Raw genomic sequence first — 23400 nt, 5'->3', positions numbered from 1 at the left:
CTTCACATTGAAAAAATTGGCCAAAACAAAGGGACTACAGGCCCCAGGTGAGTCCAAAACTGAACAGGACAGTCACTAAACCTTAAAGTTCCAAAATGATCTTTTTTGACTCCATGTCTTACAACCAGGTCACACTGATGCAAAAGGTGGGCTCCCATGGCCTTGGGAAGTTCCACCCCTGTGGCTTTGTAGGGTACAGAGTCCTGCCTGGCTGCTTTCATGGCTGGTGTTGAGTGTCTGGGGCTTTTCCAGGTGCACAGTGCAAGGTGTCAGTGGATCTACCATTCTGGGGTCTGGAGGATGGTGGCACTCTTCCCACAGCTCCACTAGGCAGTGCCCCAGTGGGGACTCTGTGTGGGGGCTCCAAACCCACATTTCCCTTCTGCACTGCCCTAGCAGAGGTTCTGCATGAGGGCTCCACCCCTGCAGCACAACTCTTCCTGGACATCCAGGTGTTTCCATACATCCTCTGAAATCTAGATGGAGATTCCTAAACCTCAATTCTTGACTTCTGTGCACCTGCAGGCTCAACACCACAAGGAAGCTGCCAAGGCTTGGTGCTTGCACCCTCTGCAGCCACAACCCAAGCTGTACCTTGGCCCCTTTTATCCATGGCTGGAGCATCTGGGATGCAGCAAGTCAAGTCCCAAGGCTGCACACAGCAGGGAGGCCCTGTAACTAGCCCAGGAAACCATTTTTCCTTCCTAGGCCTCTGGGCCTGTGAAGGGACGGCAGCCATGAAAGTCTCTTTACATGCCTTAGAGTTATTTCCCCCATTGTCTTGGTGATTAGCATTTGGTTCCTCATTACTTATGCAAATTTCTGCTACCAGCTTGAATTTGCCCCCAGAAAACTGGTTTCTCTTTTCTACTGCACCTTCAGGCTGCAAATTTTTCAAACTTTTATGCTCTGCTTTCTCTTGAATGCTTTGCCACTTAGAAATTTCTTCTGCCAGATACCCTAAATCATTTATCTCAAGTTCAAAGTTCCACAGATCTCTAGGGCAGGGTAAAAATGCTGCCAGTCTCTTTGCATAGCAAGAATGACCTTTACCCAAGTTGCCAACAAGTTCCTGATCTCCATCTGAGACCACCTCAACCTGGACTTTATTGTCCATATCACTATCTGCATTTTGGTCAAAGCCATTCAACAAGTCTCTAGGGAGTTCCAAACTTTACCATATTTTCCCATCTCCTTCTGAGCCCTCCAAACTGTTCCAAAATCTGCCTGTTACCCAGTTCCAAAGTCACTTACACATTTCCAGGTACATTTACAATGGCGCCCCACTCCCAGTATCAATTTACTGTATTAGTCTGTTCTCACACTGCTAATAAAGACATACCTGAGACTGGGTAATTTATAAAGGAAAGAAGCTTAATTGACTCAAAGTTCAGCATAGCTGGGGAAGCCTCAGGAAACTTACAATCATGGTGGAAGGGGAAGCAAACATGTCCTTTGCATGGTGGTATCAAGGAGAAGTAAAGAGCAAAAGGGGGAAAAGCCCCTTATAAAACCGTAAGATGTAGAAGAACTCAGTAACTATCACAAGAAGAGCAGCATGAGGGTAACAGCCCCCATGATTCAATTACCTCCCATTGGGTACTTCCCATGACACATGGAGATTATAGGAACTACATTTCAAGATGAGATTTGGGTGGTGACCCAACCAAACCATATCAACCACTTTGCATTAAGGAGACCTGGCAAAAGCCCAAGAAAATCTAGTTGAGATGGCTAGTTAATGGCTCATAAATAAACTTAATAATATGAATTCTAAATGGCTCTTATGGTAGAGGGGAGTAAAGAATCATAAAACACTGTCCATTAATGCTCCTTTTCTTATTTTTTATGTTCTTCGTCTACACTTTTAAAAAATGAATTATGGTGGGCTACTTAGGCACACTTTTCTTAACATTTATTTTAAGTTCAGGGACACATGCAGGTTTATTACATAGATAAACTTGTATCATGGGAGTTTGTCATACAGATTATTTCATATTTCAGGCATTAAGCCTAGTACTTATTGTTATTTCTCCTGATCCTCTCCCTCCTCCCACCCTCCACCCTCTGATTGGCCCCAGTGTGTTTTGTTTCCCTCTCTATGTCCATGTGTTCTCATCATTTAGCTCCCACTTATAAATGAGAACATGTGGTATTTGGTTTTCTGTTCCTGCATTCGTTTGTTAAGGATAATGGCCTGCATTTCCATCCATGTCCCTGCAAAGGACATGATCTCATTCTTTTTATGGTTGCATATAGTATTCCATGGTGTATATATACCACATTTTTCTTTATTCAGTCTACCACTGATAGGCATTTAGGTTGATTCCATGTCTTTTCTATTGTGAATAGTGCTGCAATGAACATATGCATGCAAGTGTCTTTATAATAGAAATTTTTATATTTCGTAGGGTATATACCCAGTAATGGAATTGCTGGGTCTATTTCTGTCTTTAGGTCTTTGAGGAATTGCTACACTGTTTTCCACAATGACTGAACTAATTTACACACCCACCATCAGTGTATAAGTGTTCCTTTTTCTCCACAACCTCATCAGAATCTTATTTTTTGACTTTTTTTTTTTTTTTTTTTTTTTTTTTTGAGATGGAGCCTCACTCTGTTGCCAGGCTGGAGTGCAGTGGTGCGATCTCGGCTCACTGCAACCTCCCAGGTTCAATTGATTCCCCTGCCTCAGCCTCCCAAGCAGCTGGGACTACAGGTGTTCACCACCATGGCTGGCTAATATTTTGTATTTTAGTAGAGTCGGGATTTCACCATGTTGGCCAGGATGGTCTTGAACTCCTGACCTCGTGATCCACCCAAAGTGCTGGGATAACAGGTATGAGCCACTGCACCTGGCCCTTATGTTTTGACTTTTTAATTATAGCTATTCTGACTGGTGTGAGATGGTATCTCATTGTGGTTTTGATTTGCATTGCTCTAGTGATCAGTGATGTTGAGTTTTTTTCATATAATTGTTAGCCACATGTATATCTTCTTTTGAAAACTGTCTGTTCATGTCCTTTGCACACTTTTTCATGGGGTTGTTTGATTTTTTTCTTGTAAATTTAAGTTCCTTATAGATATTGGATATTAGACCTTTGTCAGATGCATAGTGTGCAAAAATTTTCTCCCTTTTCTGTAGGTTGTCTGTTTATTCTATTGATAGTTTCTTATGCAGAAGCCCTTTAGTTTAATTAGATCCCATTTGTCAATTTTTGCTTTTTTTGCAATTGCTTTTGGTGTCTTCATCCTGAAAACTTTGCCCATGCCTATGTCCTAAATGGTATTGCCTAGATTGTCTTCCAGGGTTTTTATAGTTTTGGGTTTTACATTTAAGTCTTTAATCTATCCTGAGTTAATTTTATTATATGGTGTAAGAAAGGGGTCTAGTTTAAATTTTCTGCATATGGGCAGCCAGTTATCCCAGGACTATTTGTTGAATAGGGAATCTTCTCCCTGATGCTCCATCAGGTTTGTGGAAGATCAGATAGTTTTAGGTGTGTGGTATTATTCTGGCCTCTGTATTCAGTACCACTGGTCAGTGTGCCTGTTTTTGTACCAGTACCATGCTGTTTTGGTTACTGTTTCCCTTTAGTATTGTTTGAAGTCGAGTAGCGTGATGCCTCCAGCTTTGTTCCTTTTGCTTAGGATTGCCCTGGCTATTCAGGCTCATTTTGGTTCCATATAGATTTTAAAATAGTTTTTCCAGTTCTCTGAAGAATCTCAATGGCAGTTTAACAGGAATAGCATTCAGTATATAGATTGCTTTACGCAGTATGGCCATTTTAATGATACTGATTTTTTCTATCCATGAGTATGGAATGTTTTTCCATTTGTTTGTGTCATTTCTGATTTCTTTGAACAGTGGTTTGTAGTCCTCCTTGTAGAGATCTTTCACCTCCCTAGTTAGTTGTATTCTTAGGCATTTTATTCTTTTTGTGGCCATGTGAATGGGAGTTCATTCCTGATTTGGCTTTCAGCTTTACTGTTGTTGATGTTTAGGAATGCTAGCAATTTTTGCGTATTGGTTTTGTATCTTGAGACTTGCATGATAGTTTTAATTTTACTTTTTCAACAAATATTTATTAAACACTTAACTACAATTAATCCAGGGATTATGTGACATGGGAACCTCTTTTATTCTCACTCCTCTTTGTGTTATGCCTAGACCGTTAGTTCCTTAAAGAAGACCACCAGAGTCCAGAGTCAAAGCCAAGCGGCAAGGATCTTTACTACAAGTTCGAACCTGGTCCTTCCATTCCACAGCATACAAGAGGGCCTTGAACAATGCGAGTGTTTGCTTTTTATAGCCTGAAAGTTACAGGGGAACAAAGGAATTCTTTTGGTTCCTGCTCTTTCAGTAAAACTTTGAACGGCTGTCCTTTTATCGGAGACTTTCCTGGTGGTATTTGTGCTGGGCTCAGGAAGTTTGAGAGATATGTGGCGATATGTGGTGGGATGGGAGGATGGGATGTGTTTGTACTGGGCTTGTTTGTTTTGAGCCCAGGGCTGAGGAATGTGCCCGGCTCCTTTCATTCCCCCCCTTTCTTTTCAGGTATTTTTTAGAGCCAATCTTGGGTCTTATAAGTCTGATTCTGTTTCAGCGTTTACAGGTTGGTATTGGGCTCTGAGGACCATGAGTTGTACAGTGTTAAACCTTTCTTTAACGAATCGCAAAATTCTGTTAACAACACAAGGTCCTACGGTAAGCAGAAATAGTAGACTCAGCAGGGGTCCAAGGAAGGGGGCTAACAGAGAAAACATAGATGAGTTCCACCATTGGTCTGCAGCTGAAGCAAACTGCCGTGTTCTTACTTCTGTGCTTAACTTGCGTAACTGTTGGACCTGGTCTTCTACGAGCCCTGATTCATTTATGTAGAAACAACAGTCTTCCTTTAGAAACATACACGTTCCCCCTTTTTCAGCAGTGAGTAGGTCTAAGGCCCTCCGGTTCTGCAAGGTTACCTGTGCTAGGGACGTGAGCTGCCGCTGGAGGGAGGCAAGGGACTCAGCTGACTCCTCCATAGCAACGGCAAATTGTTGGTACAGCTTGTTACTTTCTATGAGGGTGTGACCTAGGGCTCCCCCAGCCAGTCCAGCCACCATGAAGGATGGGGTGAGGGAGATTCCTGCAATGAGGGGGAGAAATATGGCTTGTGCAGGTCTCGGTCTAGGGTCTGGGTGAATAACAGCACTAGTCCAGTTACCGGTATACCTTAGGAACTCGCCGACAGTAAGTAGAGTTAACTGGGGAACTAATGTGACAGGAAGACACAGTAGGTTGGTAACAGAGGGGCTTGATAGGTTTTTAGATAATGTTCTATTACACCAGAAGAATATGCCTGACGCAGCCTTTAAGGTGATGTTAGGGGGCATTGCAGTGATGTTGCAGAGGCTGGAATTAGTTCCTGAGAAACAGTAGGGAAACTTTTCTTGACTGGGGTTTAGGCATAGTGGCACGTTAGGGATAGGGTCATATGAGAGGTTTCGGTGGTTGTTGGCTTGGGCAGAGGTGGAGGATCCTCATGGCAGGGGGACAGTGGTTAGCGGTGGACGCCTTAGAGTGGCACACAGAAAGCAGCCAGACAGGCTGTGAAGTCCTGTAAGGTTGGCAAGTTCTAATCCTTCTTGCAATAATTTTAACTAGGAAAAAGGACGTAAATCTTGTGTCAGGCGGTTTTCTTGTCGCTGGATATTTCCATGGACCAGGGGCCGTACCTGCACTAGACCTCGCCACAGATAGAGGTGACTGCTAGGCCATGTGGAGGCGGAGGAGTAGTATACAGCCCCGTGTTGAGGCGTGGTCCAGCGGGAGTTCCAGGGGTCTCTAACTATCCATGTATATGAAAGGTCTCTATCTCATCTGCGATGGAAGGGCCATCTGGGATCTATCTGTTCTTTTCCACCTCACCATTGGTATTTATGGATGTTACAATAGTTATAAGGGCAGCCGGCACTTTGGTGCCACCAATAGTGCTTACAATTGTATTCAGTCTGATCATACTTGAAGTATATTATTGGTGCCACTGGTTTGGCTACTGGGAAATCGGTAAAATTTAGTAAAATTGGGCTATTGCACCTTGAGGAGGGGCAATCTGCACTGGCCACTAATTTCCTGGGCTTATGAGGTTGCCCAGGGTGGGTTTGGTTTTCATAAAGCCAGAATCTCCAGACAAAGGGATTAGGAGCTGGCTTTATGTTTTCCTCAGCGGCCACTAGGGCGACTAATGTTAGAGTTAGACTACCTAACTGCATGTTTGCAGTGAGCTATGCTGCCGGCGCAGGGTGAGTTTTAAGGGGTTGTTCTTAGCTCTGTCCACAGTCCACGTGTCCGGTGTTTCAGCCGCCGCCGTGATTGGAATCAGAAGGTCGGAGGTTGGGTCCACTGGCTTGACGTGGGTGTAGTGGATCCACGACGCAATGCCTTCTACCTTCAGGGCGGTGGGTGTGGCCAGGAGTACTTGGAGTGGTCCTTTCCACCTGGGCTCTAGGGTCTCTTGTCGGTGTCGCTTAACCAGGACCTAGTCTCCCGGCTGGTACGGATGGGGTGTCGGTGGGGGACTAGTCTCATATAGCTCTTTCAGCTTGGGCCAGATTTCTTGGTGAATTTTCTGTAAGGCTTGTAGGGAAAATAAGAATTCAGAGACATTTTCTGTTTCAGACTTAAGCAGGTCATCTTTTAAGCTAGGAACTAGGGGTGGAGGTCTGCCATACATGATTTCGTAAGGGGTAAGGCCTAGTTTGTAAGGGGTATTACGGGCCCGGAACAGAGCATAGGGGAGAAGGACTACTTAATTAGCGCCAGTTTCTATAGTCAATTTAGTTAAGGTCTCTTTTAAGGTCTGATTCATCCTTTCTACCTGTCCTGAACTCTGGGGCCTGTAAGCACAATGTAGTTTCCAATTTGCCCCAAGGATGGAAGCCAAGTCCTGACTTACCTTAGCGACGAAAGCGGGCCTATTATCTGACCTTATCTGGATGGGGAAGCCATACCTGGGAAGGATATCTTCCAGAATTTTCTTTGCTACGACCTGAGCAGTTTCTTTTTTGGTTGGGAATGCTTCAGTCCACCTTGAAAAAGTATCTACAAAGACAAGTAAGTACCGGTACCCATACTTTCCTGGCTTTAATTCAGTAAAATCTACTTCTCAGTAGATACCGGGGCTGGTTCCCCTGAGCCTTGTTCTTGTTGCAGCTTGAGATTGGGGGTATGCGTTGTTAAGCTGGCAGACTTTGCAACTTGTCACGATACTGCTGGCCGTCTCAGCTATGTGTCTGATTTTGAGCTTGGAGCATCTGATCAGATCTATCATCCGCCGGGCCCCCAGGTGGGTGGTTCGGTGGATGTGTTCTAACACCTATTGTCCTAGTTTTTCTGGTAGGATGGTTTGGTCATTAGTATCAGTCCACCACCTATTCTGGATTTGTTTCAGGGGAAGTTTGTCAATCCACTGGAGATCTTGTTCTGAATATTCAGGGAAATATGGCAAGTCCTGGCGGCTCGGGTCAGGGAGCTGGAGTGCAAGGAGTTGGCTGGGAGCCTTCGCCACATTCCTTGCAGTTTGGTCTGCCAGAAAGTTGCCTTGAGCAGTTGGAGTAGTTAGTTTCTGATGCCCTGGGCAATGTACAATGGCTAATTTTTCTGGCCTCCATAGGGCTGTTAGCAGGGCTAGGATCTCTTGCTTGTTTTTTATCTCTTTTCCTTTAGCCGTCAGTAACCGTCGCTCCCTGTAAATGGCCTCATGTATATGCGCCGTTGCAAAAGCATAACGGCTGTCTGTATATACTGTCAGCTTTTTCCCCACCCCTAAGGTAAGAGCTTAGGTGAGAGCTATCAGTTCGGCCTTCTGGGCCGATGTCCCCGGGGGCAGGGGTTCCGCCCAGATTACCTCAGTCTCTGAAGTTACTGCCGCTCCAGCATACCTCTGGCCTTGATGCTTGAAGCTGCTCCTATCAGTGAACCAGACGAGGTCGGCGTCAGGAAGTGGGCGGTCCTGCAGGTCTTCTCGAACTCCGTGCACCTGAGCTAGTATCTTGGTGCAGTCATGGAGTGGGGCATCCAGGTCCGGGTTGGGCAGCAGCGAGGCAGGGTTTAAGGTCGTTGGGGGCAGGAAAATTATCCTGAGAGGATTTAGTAGTAGTCCTTGGTAGTGGGTGAGCCGGGCGTTACTCATCCATCGATTAGGTGGCTATTTGAGTACACCTTCGATGGCATGTGGAGTAACGACCCACAATTCTTGCTCTATGACAAGTTTATCAGCATCTTGCACCATCAGAGCCGTGGAACTGGACTGGAGACCCCTCCACTTGCAAAGTTACCCTAGGTTCGGGGAGGGGGTCCGAACCTCGTCTTCCCTAGTCTTCGTCTTGAGTGACTAGTACGGGTGTAGACCTAGGGGGTCTGGGTCCTTGTCCTCGTGGTTTCTTTTTGGGACAGTCTCTTACCTAGTGGCCAGCCCCCTTACAGTAGGCACATTGGTCTTTGCTCAGATTATCATGCTGGGGGGGCCGCCTAGGTTGGGTGTACTCTGGCTGTAGATGCTCTTTCTGTACCACTGCTGCCAGGACCTTGGTCATTTTTTTAGTGGCCTTAAATTGCTTTTCCTCTGGAGTATCTCTGTTAATGTAAACCCACTGGGCTATCTGAAGGAGGTCCTGAATCCGCTTTCCTTCCAAGTCTTCTAATTTCTGGAGTTTTCTCTTAATATCTGGGGTTGCCTGATTTACAAAAGACATTACAACAGCTGCCTGACTTCCTGGAGCCTCTGGATCTATGGGGGTGTACTGTCTAAAAGCTTCCATTAATCTTTCTAAGTAGGTAGCTGGGCTCTCTGTCTTTCCCTGTAGAATAGAATATACTTCAGCCAAATTAGTGGGCTTGCGAGCAGCTGCCCGGAGACCTGCCATTAGAGTCTGGCGATAAAGGTGTAGCCGTCCCCTACCTTCTCCCGTGTTGTAGTCCTACGCCGGCCTGGTCAGAGGAAAGGTTGCGTTTATGAGGTCAGGGTTGGCAGTCGGTTGACCGTCGTCCCCCGGGACCAGCTTTCTAGCTTCTATCTGTATTCTCTCTCGCTCTTCCGTGGTGAACAAGATTCGGAGGAGCTGCTGACAATCATCCTAAGTGGGCTGGTGGGTGAACATGACACTATCAAGTAAAGCCAGTAAATCTTTGGGGTTGTCTGAAAACTGAGCACTCTGAGTCTTCCAGTTATACAGATCACTGGTGGAGAATGGCCAGTACTGGAGCCTGGGGATTCCTGTGTCATCTGGGGGTCCTATTTCCCGAAGGGGTAAAGCCACCGTGGAGTCAGGCGGCTGAGGGGGGCTAGTCCGCGAAGTGCACCTTCGCGTCCACCCCGCCGGCCCTTCAAAGTTACTTTCCTTTTCAGCGGGCCTGTGTGTGCCAGCCGCCTCCCGTCCGCCTGCTCCCTCCCGCAGCTCAGCCAGGGGGGGTGGGGCCTGGGGCCCAGAGGGGTACAGAGGGGGTTCTGTGATCAGTGGGTCCCTGCTGTCAGGTAGAACAGGATGGGGGGGGGCAGTTGGTTGCTTGGACTTTAGTGGTCGAGCAACCAGTGCCTTACAGGGTTCAGAGGCTAATTGGAAAGGGGACAGCCAAGGAGGCCGGTTCTTAACAAGGTCCTGCCATATGAGGATATATGGGATTTGATCTAAGTGGCCTGCATGCCCAGGTAGGAAAATCTTGGACTTTACCCTAGTGATGACAGCAAGTTGGAAGGTCCTTTCGGGCGGCCACCCCACATCAAAGGCAGGCCATTCGGAGCGACACAAAGTAATTAGCTTTCCTTTCCTGATTTCTATACTAAGATCATGGCCTCTTGCTTTAACTTCTTTGAAATTACTCGTAAGGAGAGATAGAGGAGTGCTCTGGGTATTACCTATCCTGTAATAATTTGTAGTCTCTTCCTATAAAGGAATGTGGGTTTGAATCCCTGTAAAGGAAATCTGATCTGACTTATTAATGATATCTAATCGCAGGCACACTTTGGCAGCCCGGGTCAGAGTTAGCTGCCTGGATCGCGATCGCGCTGGGGCAGCCCAGATCAGAGACGGCTGCTGCCTGCCAAACCGGGGCAGTTCAGATCGCAAGCGCGCACCAGAAGCCCGGGTCAGAGTTAGCTGCCTGGATCGTGATCGCGCTGGGGCAGCCCAGATCAGAGACGGCTGCTGCCCGCCAAACTGGGGCAGTTCAGATCACAAGCGCGCGCCGGAAGCCCGGGTCAGAGTTAGCTGCCTGGATCGCGGTCACGCTGGGGCAGCCCAGATCAGAGACGGCTGCTGCCCGCCAAACCGGGGCAGTTCAGATCGCAAGCGCGCACCGGAAACCCGGGTCAGAGTTAGCTGCCTGGATCGCGGTCGCGCTGGGGCAGCCCAGATCAGAGACGGCTGCTGCCCACCAAACCGGGGCAGTTCAGATCGCAATATAGATCAGATGAGAGCCAGGGGACGTCTCCTACCGGTCTCTGCTGGCTGTTCTATAGCACGTCCGCCAGGACTGTGCCAGCTCCAGTTTCAGACCTCGCAAGTCACAGATTCGGATTCAGAACAGACACAGACAGACAAACGGAGATGAGCCAGCTCACCTATCAGTAGATCGATCCTAGCAGATCCATTGACCAGGGGTCTGGTGGGCTTGGGAATCCCGGACGAGCCCCCAGATGTTATGCCCAGACTGTTAGTTCCTTAAAGAAGACCACCAGAGTCCAGAGTCAAAGCCAAGCGGCAAGGATCTTTACTACAAGTTCGAACCTGGTCCTTCCATTCCACAGCATACAAGAGGGCCTTGAACAATGCGAGTGTTTGCTTTTTATAGCCTGAAAGTTACAGGGGAACAAAGGAATTCTTTTGGTTCCTGCTCTTTCAGTAAAACTTTGAACGGCTGTCCTTTTATCAGAGACTTTCCTGGTGGTGTTTGTGCTGGGCTCAGGAAGTTTGAGAGATATATGGCGATATGTGGTGGGATGGGAGGATGGGATGTGTTTGTACTGGGCTTGTTTGTTTTGAGCCCGGGGCTGAGGAACATGCCCGGCTCCTTTCATTTGTTTTTGTTCTTAGTCAAGCAGACATTTTTGAGTCATTTTAACTCTTTATTACCTCTTACTCCAACTGAAGACCAAATCAGTTTTTTCTACCTTTAAAATTTCTTAAACTGATTTTTTCTTTTTCATTCCTGGTATGAATATCTTATTATTATCTTTTGCCTGAATTATTGGAAGTACTTTCTAACTAATCACCTTATCTTTTTTCTTGTACCTCTGAAATAAATTTTTGTACTTCTTGTCAGAATGGTTTTCCTAAAAATCAAATTATTTCACAATCACTTCCTTTTTCAAGATCCTGCAATGACAATTGCCTTTAGAAAAGCACAACTTCCTGAGCACTGCATATAAGATCTGCAGTGCCTATCATTCAACTTCTACTCTCTGAGATATGTTCTGGAAATTTTTGACGTCCTGAAAGTGCTAAGAACTCTCAAATTTGTGCCTTTTTCATTGCCCTCCCTTTGCTTGGAATTGCCTTCTTCACTTTTTCCTAAAATCCCTCTTCATTCTTCGAAGGCCAGTTCAAAGGTCCACCTTCATAAAGCCACACAGTCCCTGTTCCCTTTAGAAACTGTTATTCTCCTCCTCCTTTTTGCTTCTGCAAATATTTTCAAACACACACATAACTGCATTAAGTTATGTCATATAGATCTTTTTCCACGTAAGCTGCTTGACATGACGTGGCTCCCAGAATCTCGATCATTCTAGCTTTCTTTGGATGTTCCTTAAGAGTGTGTGCTTCACAAATAGACCACCTTGGTACAAATCCTGGCTTCGCCATTCACTATGCCTGTGATCCTAGGGTGTGTATTTAATCTCTCTATCTTCAATTTTCTCCTCTGAAAATGGGAATATTAATGATAATACATTTGGGACCCCTGATTATTGAATTAGATAATGCATTGAAAATGCATAGAGTAGTACCTGGTACTTATTAAGTGTTCAATAATTTAATAATTATTAGCTATTTTATTATTGTTATAATTTTCATATTAAAATATGGTCCCAATAATTGATCAAAGCAAAGAGTAATAACAATGACTATCATCATCATGATTAAGACTATGATTATTGTTACTTCTACTACAAGCACTATTTTTTGAACATGTACCATGTGCCAGTCTTGGTGATAAGCATTTACAGGTGTTTCAATTAATCCTAAAATACATGGTGAGTGTGAGTATTATCCTCTTTAGAAGAAAAAACAAACACTTTGAGAGCTTAGACAGTTTTTCTAAGGACACATAGGTAATTAGTATGACAGCCAAGACTGAAGTTTCGGTTGGTCTCAGACAATCTTCTCTCATAATTACTCTGTTATAATATCTCCCCAAGGGGCTAATATGTCACTTCACCCAAATCTTAAGCTTCTGTGAATGCACTGAGAGCATCCTGTGACAAGTAGCAAAATATATTAAAAATTTAGGTGGGGCCATTTTATATGAGTCCTCTTTGACTAAATTTAAACCTAGTGATTCCAAAAATTATACTATTATATGTTCTTCCAGGGCCTAATGAGAGAGCCAGGCTAAAAGGATTCTTCACTGTTACATGGAAATATGAAAAAGAGAATTACAAATAATGTAACGAATCATAAATATAAAGTCAAATATTTTTCATTCATGGCACTAGTTATTATTTCATTGAACTTTCATGTATTTGCATACCTAATACCAAAATATAGCTATTGACCCATATATGAACAGCAGGAGGAAGAATAAGGCCAAATATGTTGAAATAAACCCTTAAATAATTGAGACTGTAACTACTATTTTTTAATAGACAGCTATTTCTTCCATGTTTATCTCAGGAAAGCCAGAACATTTGCTATGAGGTATGGACAGTCATTTTTAAATGATTTTCCAGCAGCCAGAGAACAGTTTGAAATGACCATTTTCTTGATGACCGACAGCTGACCTGGAATGATGACCCATTCTTAGAGCACTGGCCACTTTCTCATTTTTCACTTTGATATGAATGAAGGTCAGAAAAGTGTAATCCTATAAAGCAGAAACTCCTATAATTTAAAAATACATTGAGACACATATAAAGTAAAAGTACACAGTTTACTGCAGATAAATGCCAATTCAACAAAACATCAGGAAACTTCTCAGTTATACCTTTCGAAATCAGTAAACTATTTTTAAAACACAGTATTTATATGTCCTGAGTAGTCTATTGCTATTGGAGATGTTGTCAAGGAGACCATGATATTAAAAGATGTTATATGAGACTGAGACTACTTCTGCTATTTCTTATTATATTGCTGATACCTTAATATATGGGACTGTTGCTCACATATGCTTTACTGGAAGCGTTTCTGTCCCCAACATGTACATATGCTTGTAGTTTAGCATTTCATAATAGCATAATAGTGCCCTTAAAAATTTAGCTTTAAACAATACGGCAGAAGAGATGGAAAAAAATGGAGGATAGGAGGCAGGACTATTTTGCAGCTCCCATTCAGATGGACAGAGCAGAGTGTGGAGATTGACATCATGAACTTTTCCTCCAAGGAACATAACAGGAAGGCTGAGAGAATCCACAGACCCTTTGAAGGAGGCTCTGTGGGGCAGCTGAAGAACTTCTGTTTGCTGTCTCACCTGGGAGGCTTGTAGCGTGGGGCATCTGAAGAACTTCTGTTTGCTGTCTCACCTGGGAGGCTTGTAGCCTGGGGCGAGTTCTCAGCTCTGCTCACAAGCTGCCTAGAAATAAACCTGGTGCCGTTGGGGGTGCATGCTGGGAGTGAGACTGGCCTTTCGGGCTGCAAGCTGTATAGGAGCTGAATGAGGCCTGTTGCTGCCAGCTTTTACCCACTTCCCTAGTGACCTGTGTGACACAGCAGAGACAGCCATAATCCTCCTGGGAACATAACTCCATTAGCCTGGGAATCACACCTGCATCCCCCACAGCAGCCACAGCAAGCCTTGCCCAAGGAGAGTCTGAGCTGAGACATGCCTAACCCTGCCCCCACCTGATGGTCTTTCTCTACCCACCCTACCCACCCTGGTAGCCAAAGACAAAGGTCATAATCTACCACAGCTGATGTGCTCTTGAAAGTGCCACCTTCTGGCCAGAGGCCAACCAACACAAAACCAGTGCACTTAACAAAAATACAACCAAGGACCCTCACAGACTCCACTTCTCTCCCCTGCTACCTCCACTGGAGCAGGTACTGGTATCTGCAGCTAAGAGACCTGAAGAAGGATCATATCACAGCACTCTTTGCAGACACTCCCCAGTACTAGCCCAGAGCCCCGTACCTCTGCTGGCTAGCTGGATCCAGAAGATAAATAACAATTGCTGCAGTTTGGCTCTCAGGAAGCCCCATCCCTAGGGGAAGGGAGAGAGCACCACATCAAGGGAGCACCCTGTGGGACAAAAGAATCTGAACAACAGCCCTTGAGTCCCAGATCTTCCCTCTGAAATAGTCTTCCCAAATGAGAAGGAACCAGAAAATCAATTCGGGTAATATGAAAAAACGAGGTTCTTTAACACCCCCAAAAGACCACAGTGGCTCACCAGCAATGGATCCAAACAAGACGAAATCTCTGAATTGCCAGAAAAAGAATTCAGAAGGTCAATTATTAAGCTAATCAAGGAGACACCAGGGAAAGGTGAAGTACAACTTAAATTTTTTTTTAAAAAAGATGCAGGATATGAATGGAAAAATCTCCAGTGAAATAGATAGCATAAATAAAAAATGACAAATTTTGGATATCAAAGACACACTTAAGGAAATGGAAAATGCACTGGAAATTCTCAGCAATAGAATCAAACAGTACCGGAAAGAACTTCAGAGCTAGAAGATAAGGCTTTTGAATTAACCAAATCCAACAAAGGCAAAATAATAATAATAAGTAAATAAATAAATAAATAAGGAACAAAACTTCCAAAAAGTTTGGCATTATGTTAAATGATCAAATTTAAGAATAATTAGTGTTCCCAAGGAAGAAGATAAATCTAAAATTTTAGAAAATATATTTGATGGAATACTCGAGGATAACTTCTCTGGCCTTTCTAGATATCTAGACATCCAAATACAAGAAGCTCAAAGAAAACCTGGGAAATTCATTGCAAAAAGATCACCCCCTTGGCACATAGTCATCAGAAGTCGAGCTGAAGCAAAGAATCTTAAGAGCTGTGAGGCAAAAGCATCAGGTGATCTAGAAAGGAAAACCTATCAAATTAACGGCAGATTTCTCAGCAGAAATCCTACAAGCTAGAAAGAATTGGGGTGCTATTTAGTATCCAGTCTAACTAAGATTCATAAATGAAGGAAAGATACCATCTTTTTCTGACAAATGCTGAATTTGCCGCTACCAAGTCAGCACTACAAGAACTGCTTTAAAAAAGCTCTAAATCTTGTAACAAATCCTCAAAGTACACCAAAATAGAATCTCCTTAGAGCATAAATCTCACAAGACCTATAAAACGACAACACAATGAAAAGAAACCAAGGCATTCAGGCAAAAAATAGCAGGATGAATAGAATAGTACCTCACATCTCAATACTAACATTGAATGTAAATGGCCTAAATGCTCCACTTAACAGACACAGCATTGCGGAATGGATAAGAATTCACCAAACAAGTATCTGCTCTCTTCAAGAGACTCACCTGACACATAAGGACTCAAATAAACTTAAGGTAAAGAGGTAGAAAAAGATATTTCATGCAAATGTACACCAAAAGTAAGCAGGAGTAGCTATTTTTATATCAGACAAAACAGACTTTAAAGCAACAGCAGTTAAAGACAGAGGGAGACATTATATAATGATAAAAGGACTAGTCCAACAGGAAAATATCACAATCCTAAATATACATGCACCTAACACTGGAGCTCACAAATTTATAAAATAATTGCCACTAGACCTAAGAAATGAGGTAGACAGTGACACGATAATAGTGGAGGACTTTAATACTCCACTGACAGTGTAGCAGGATGAGCTGCAGACAAAACTCCTCAGACACTGGGTTAAAGAAGGAAGGAGCTTTATTCACCTGGGAACTTTGGCAGACTTGCGTCTCAGAAGCCGAGCTCCCCCAGTGAGCAATTCTTGTCCCTTTCAAGGGCTTACAGCTCTAAGGGGGAAAGTCCACGTGAGAGGGTCGTGATCAATTGAGCAAGCAGGGGGTATGTGACTAGGGGTTGCATGCACCAGTAATCAGAATGGAAGAGAACAGGACAGGGATTTTCACAATGCTTTTCCATACAATGTCTGGAATCTATAGATAACATAACTGGTCAGGTCAGGGGTTGATCTTCAACCAGGCCCAGGGTGCGGTGCCGGGCTGTCTGCCTGTGGATTTCATTTCTGCCTTTTAGTTTTTACTTTTTCTTTCTTTGAAGGCAGAAATTGGGCATAAGACAATATGAGGGGTGGTCTCCACCCTTAACAGCACTAGATAGGTAATCTAGACAGAAAGTCAACAAAGAAACAATGGACTTAAACTCTACCCTAGAATAAATGGACTTAGCAGATATTTACAGAACAGTCTACCCAATTAACTGCAGAATATACATTCTGTTCTACACAGAATATGCATAATATACATGGAACAGTCTTCAAGTTTTTTTTTTTGTGATAGGCCACAAAATAAGTCTCAACTAATTTAAGAAAATTGAAATTATATCAAGTACTCTCTCAGATCACAAGGGTATAAAATTGGAAAAAAACTCCCAAAGGAATCCCCAAAACCATGCAAATATATGGAAATTAAATAACTTGCTCCTGAATGATCATTGGGTCAACAATGAAATCAAGATGAAAATTTAAAAATTCTTTGAACTGAATGATAATAGTGACACAACTTATCAAATCCTTTGGGATACAGCAAAAGTGGCAATAAGAAGAAAGTTCATAGCATTAAATGCCTACATCAAAAAGTTTGAAAGAGCACAGATAGACAATCTAAGGTCACACCTCAAAGAACTAGAGAAACAAGAACAAACCAAATCCAAAGCCAGCATAAGAAAAGACATAACCACAATCAGAGCTGAATTAAATGAAATTGAAACAACAACAAAAAACAATACAGAAGAAAAATTAACAAAAAGCTGGTGCTTTGAAAAGATAAATAAAGTTGATAGACCATTAGTGAGATTAACCAAGAAAACAAGAGAGAGGATCAAAAAAGCTCAATTAGAAATAAAACAGGTGATATTACAACCAATACCACAGAAATACAAAAGATCATTCAATGCTAATATGAACACCTTTATATGCATAAACTAGAAAACCTATAGGAGATAGATACATTCCTGGAAATATACCACCCTCCTAGATTAAAACAAAACAAATAGAAACTCTGAGCAGATCAATAACAAGCAGCGAGATTGAAATGATAATTTAAAAGTTATCAACAACAACAACAAAGTCCAGGATCAGACAGATTCACAGCTGAATTCTATCAAGCATTCAAAGAAGAATTGGTACCAATCATATTGACACTATTCCAAAGATAGAGAAAGAGGGAATCATCCCTAAATCATTCTGTGAAGCCAGTATCTCCCTATTACCAAAACTAGGAAAAGACATAACAAAAAAAGAAAACTACAGACAAATATCCCTAATTAACATAAGTGCAAAAGTCATCAATAAAATACTAGTTACAGAATCCAATAGCATAGCAAAAAATAATACACCATGATCAAGTGGGTTTCACACCAGATATGCAGATATGGTTTTACATATGCAAGTCAATAAATGTGATACATCAGATACAGAATTTAAAATAAAAACTATGTGATCATCTCAATAGCTGTAGAAAAAGCATTTGATAAGATCCAGCATTCTTTTATCATTAAAACCCTCAGCAATATAAGCATAAAAGAGACATAACTTAAGGCAATAAAAGCCATCTATGACAAACTGACAGTCAACATTATACTGAACAGGGAAAAGTTGAAAGCATTCTCCCTGAGAACTGGAACAAGACAAAGATGCCCACTTTCACCACTTCTATTCAATCATAGTACTGGAAGTCCTAGCCGGAGCAATCAGACAAGAGAAAGAAATAAAGGGCATCCAAATCGGTGAAGAGGAAGTCAAACTACTGCTGTTTGCTGATGACATAATTGTATACCTAGAAAATCCTAAAGACTTATCCAAAAAGCTCCTAGAACTAGTAAACGAATTTAGCAAAGTTTGAGGATACAAAATTAATGTGCACAAATCAGTAGCACTGCTATACACCAACAATGATAAAGCTGAGAGATCAAGAACTCAACCCATTTTACAATAACTGCAAAAATTAAAATACTTAAAAATACAGCTAATCAAGGATGTGAACGGCCTCTACAAGTAAAACTACAAAACACTGTTGAAAGAAATCATAAATGACACAAACAAACACATCCCATGCTTATGGATGGGTAGACTCAATATTGTGAAAATGACCATACTGCCAAAACCAATCCACAAATTCAATGCAATTCCCATCAAAATGTCACCATCATTCTTCACAGAACTGGAAAAAAAATTCTAAAATTCATATGGAACGATAAAAGAGCCCACATCACCAAAGCAAAGCTAAGGAAAAAGAACAAATCTGGAGGCATCACATTACCCTACTTCAAACTATATATAAGGTCATCGTCACTGAAACAGCATAGTACTCGTATAAAAATAGTCATATAGACCAATGGAATAGAATAGAGAACCAAGAAATAAAGCCAAATACTTATAGTCAACAGATTTGTTTTCAAACAGCAAACAAAAACATAAAGTGGAGAAATTACGCCCTATTCAACAAATGGTGCTGGGATAATTGGCAAGCCACAGGAACAAGAATGTACCTGGATCCTCATCTCTCACCCTATAAAAAAATCAACTCAAGATGGAACAAAGATTTAAATCTAAGACCTGAAACCATAAAAATTCTAGTAGATGACATTGAAAAAACCCTTCTAGACATTGGCTTAGGCAAAGACTTTATAAAAAAGAATGCAAAAGCAAATGCAACAGAAACAAAGATAAATAGATGGGACTTAAACTAAAAAGCTTCTGGGCAGTAAAAGAAATAATCAGCAGAGTAAACAGAACCCACAGAGTTGGAGAAAATATTCGCGACCTATACTTTCCAAGAAAGGACTAGTTTCCAGCATCTACAGGAACTCAAACAAACAAATCAGCAAGAGAAAAATAATCCTATCAAAAAGTGGGCCAAGGACATGAATAGACAGTTCTCCAAAGAAGATATTCAAATGGCCAACAAATATATGAAAAAGTGTGCAACATCACGTACTATCAGAGAAATGCAAATCAAAACCACAATGCAATAACACCTTATTCCTGCAAGAATGGCCATAATCAAAAAATCCAAAAACAATAGATGTTGGCATGGATGTGTTGAGAGGAAAACCTTTTACAGAGTTAGAGAGAATGTAAACTAATGCAACCACTATGAAAAACAGTGTGGAGATTCCTTAAAGAACTAAAAGTAGGCTACAATTTGATCCAGCAATCCCATTCCTGGGTATTTACCCAGAGGAAAAGAAGTCATTATACAAAAAAGATACTTGCACGCACGTATTTATAGGAGCATAATTTGCAATTGCAAAAACAAAAAAAATGGAACAAGCCCCAATGCCCATCAGTCAATGAGTGGATTAAAAAAGTATATATTTTATATACCATAGAAAAGGAATGAAATGACATTCTAAGCCACAAAAAAAGGAATGAAATGACATTTGCCACAACCTGGATGGAATTGGAGACCATTATTCTAAGTGAAGTAACTCAGGGATGGAAAACCCAACATCGTATGTTCTCACTCATAAGTGAGAACTAAGCTATGAGGTCGCAAAGGCATAAGAATAATACAATGAGCTTTGCAGACTCCAGGGAAAGTGTGAGAGGAGAGTAATGGATAAAAGACTATACAGTGGGTCGAGTGCACACTGCTCGGGTGATGGGTGCATCAAAATCTCAAAAATCACCACTAAAGAATTTATTCATATAACCAAACACGACCTGTTCCCCAAAACTTATTGAAATTTTTAAAAAATTAAAAATAAATCAATTTGGCCAGACTTCATGCTAGAAAGAAATGGACAGTTGCATTTTTTTCCAAGCTCAGACAGCTAAATTATAATCACGATTTTATCATTTGAGAATTTTCAATATTAAAATTAATAAATTAGAATTAAAGATTTATGAAAGTTAAGGAAATAACGTTAATTAGCTTTAGCCGTTGGTAACAACAATATGAATAACTTTATTTGCATAGTAGGGGTGGAATTCTGTTATAAGTGAGTTGAAGAATGGATGAGAGATACCTAAATGAAAGTGAATTTCAAGAATTTAAACCTTAACTGAGTAGAAGAAAAATTTAAGGAGGTGCTTCAAGAGGGAAGGAGGGAAGGAAGCTATAGGAAAGGAGACAAACATAAATATAGAAGTTGTAAATTCAGAAAAGTAGGAATAACAAGTATAAAATAGCCTTAGATAGCAGGGGTACCACTTTCACATCAGAATAAAAGAGGTAAAAAGTGTGTAGATGTAGGTAAGTGTGTATGATGTGGTGAATTGTGAGGAAGAGGGAAGCTGAGCATATTAATTCCTGTAGGCCATTCTTTTTTAAGTGGAAAATGCTAATAGTGTATGTGACTTGGGCAGGGCATGGTGCTTAAGAGAGATACTTTCTACCAGTACCCCCAGATTCACCGTTTCCCATTCACTACTCTTTCCTGTATATTTCTCTTTGTATTTCTACATGTTTGTTATTGTTCTGCACTTCTACATGTGTAATTGAATAATACCTGTTGATATGCTGCACTAGAAAACCATTTTTGATGGGAAACGTTCTAAAGGGTTTCATAACATTGGTCACATGTGTTGGTAATTTGGGGGATGTATTTTTCTATCTGAGCTCCTTCATTCTTTTCTGAATTTCCTAATAAAAACTACTGTGAAATGCCAGGTGTTCAGATGGCTGAGCATACTAGCCGTTTTAGGACTTTGGTGAAGCTGATACATTATATAACAAGATAGAAACACAACATTTTGTCTATACATAAAATTAAGCCATTTATTCATAATGAATGGGAAAAGATAACTAAAGAATGGCTCTAATATGAAATGCCCATATGGCAAAAGTTTTGTTCCCCAAATCTTACAAGTCATTGTTATTTCCATTGAAGTATCTTTTTGCAGCATAAGATGGGGATGTTCTTAGAAATCTTCTCACTGGCTATCTGCTGAAACTTTTCCTGTCATCTTTCCAAAAAGATTCCTGATAGAATTTTGAATTGTGGTTTTCAAAAGTTAAAGTGCTTAAGAATCATTTGGAAGGCTTGTCAACAATTAAAACAACTGGGCCCTACTCCCAGAAGTTCAATATCAGAAAACTGCTCTTGTTAACAAATTTTTCTAGTAATGTGGCTACATGCAGTCCTTGGAACACACATCTAAATGATGAATATTTTCTCTTTCTCTCTGTCAGCTTACCCAGAAGCAGGCTAAATATATTTCTTATAGTAACTGTACATCTGTAGTCAGGTTTTCTAAACTAGTTGAAAGATTTGCTCAAGGACTCCTTTGAGATTATCTTCTGTGAAGACCTAGCCCATATTCCAGGGCTACACTGTTTTACAAAATTATGCACTCTACACTTATTTGTGTTATTTCATTTATATACACATTATAATGCCTTATGCATAGCATTTGTACAGTTGTCTCCAAATGATTAAAAAAACACACTAAATTCAAGTTGATTGAAAATGTATGAACACATCCTTACCCTTTTAGACAAAATATACTGAACATAATTTTGAAATGACTTCTCTCGACATCCATTGTTACACTGTTAGACAACATACTTTTTGTCTTTTTTTTTACATTTTTCTGTGTCCTCCCTTAAAGCAAAACTGTTAGAAGTTACTGTTTCTGCTGACACTATGCTTGCTTTATGGGCTCAACTCTCTTTTGAGAACCCATAGGACATTTTCTGTAGTGATTTTATATCACTTTTCAATTTAATAATAGCTTTTTATACATGTTTTAATTCAGCCACTATAGGATAAACTTTTGGAGTACAAACAATTCTGAATAAATATTTATAATTTTCTTGTACCCAACGTTGTTTTGCTCGTAGTAGGTGCTCACTAAAAACCTGTGGAATAATTGAGTGAATTTGTATGATAAATAAGAATCCAAAAGACTATAAAGGAAGGGCTAGAATTAAAGTGCATATCCTTAGTAAATGAGTTTTATGACATTTCTTTAGGCTGCTGAGAACATCTTTGGTGATATTGAGTTCCAGAAAATTAAGGTTGATAGAAGAGTAAATTATTGTAAAGTGTGTGGTTGTATGTTTTGGCTTTAAAAATATATGTATGCTCCATATAGTAGATAAGCTGAAAAATTAGCCATTTAAATGTGTGTTCCAAGGACTGCATGTAGGCAAATTACTAAGAGAAATTGTTAAGAAGAACAGTTTTCTGATATTGAACATATTTTAGGTAAACATTATTTATGTTATAAATAAATTATCTCTCAGCTCATTATTTGAAAGAAACATTATTCATTTGTAATCTACCAGTTAGGTAAGCAAATAGACTAAGCCAATTTCTAAACACCTAACTTCTTTGAATACATATGTGTAAAAATATGTCTTTATATGCCCTTACTAATTTCTTATCACATTGCAGAAAATAACCTATCATAACTCCATAAAATAATAAACTTTATTCTTGTGTAAAGCACTTTCTAATATTCAAGGTTGACATGGCAAACTATCATTCAAATATATTGTTTCAAGAAAATATTTTACATTTACATTTTATTTGTTACAAAAATTCACATTTAAGTTGCAGTTTAGATGCGATCTTTAGCATACTATCTTAATTGAAGACGTTAGCTAGATTTTATAATATGAATATTTTGGGCTGTAATTTGAAATCCCATGAGCTACCATCATGGGAATCTATTTACTTTCATGTGAGCCAATGATTTGTGTCTCTCCCTGTTTATTTGTCTATTGGAAGAGAAGAAGGAAGATGACATATAAGTATTTTTTTCTCCACATTTGTGTACTTACAAGGAAAGAATTTGTCATAAATTCAAGTGGAAGACAATTCAGGTACTAATGGCAGTTCCCTAAATCGGGAATGAATGGTTGCTTTTTACTATACTGTCGTACTCAGACAATGACCAGTTCATACATTCTGTCCATTTCTTGTGTAGACAGAAAAGTTAAGTTAGAAATAGAAAATAAAATTTTATAATATTGATTATTGTGCATGTTGGTTCTTTTCAAAACAGAGTCTTCTTTAGCACATTTTTGTTAGTTTTAGAAGTAAAAATAATTGATAAATTTATCATTCTATTTCT

At 40.9% G+C, this 23400-nt stretch overlaps 2 long non-coding RNA genes across 2 annotated transcripts in view; one reads left to right on the top strand and one right to left on the bottom strand.

The window, feature by feature from the left end:
• The window catches only part of LOC129528145 (uncharacterized), a 312151-nt gene that overhangs the window by 96699 nt on the left and 192052 nt on the right, over positions 1–23400 (bottom strand). The gene's annotated exons all lie outside the window — the stretch shown is intronic.
• The window catches only part of LOC129528147 (uncharacterized), a 34892-nt gene that overhangs the window by 9692 nt on the left and 1800 nt on the right, over positions 1–23400 (top strand). The gene's annotated exons all lie outside the window — the stretch shown is intronic.

This window comes from Gorilla gorilla, chromosome 19, assembly GCF_029281585.2.
Source record: "Gorilla gorilla gorilla isolate KB3781 chromosome 19, NHGRI_mGorGor1-v2.1_pri, whole genome shotgun sequence".
Taxonomy (NCBI): domain Eukaryota; kingdom Metazoa; phylum Chordata; class Mammalia; order Primates; family Hominidae; genus Gorilla; species Gorilla gorilla.
The sequence above is the reverse complement of the archived record's forward strand: the minus strand, read 5'-3'. Positions and strand labels throughout refer to the sequence as shown.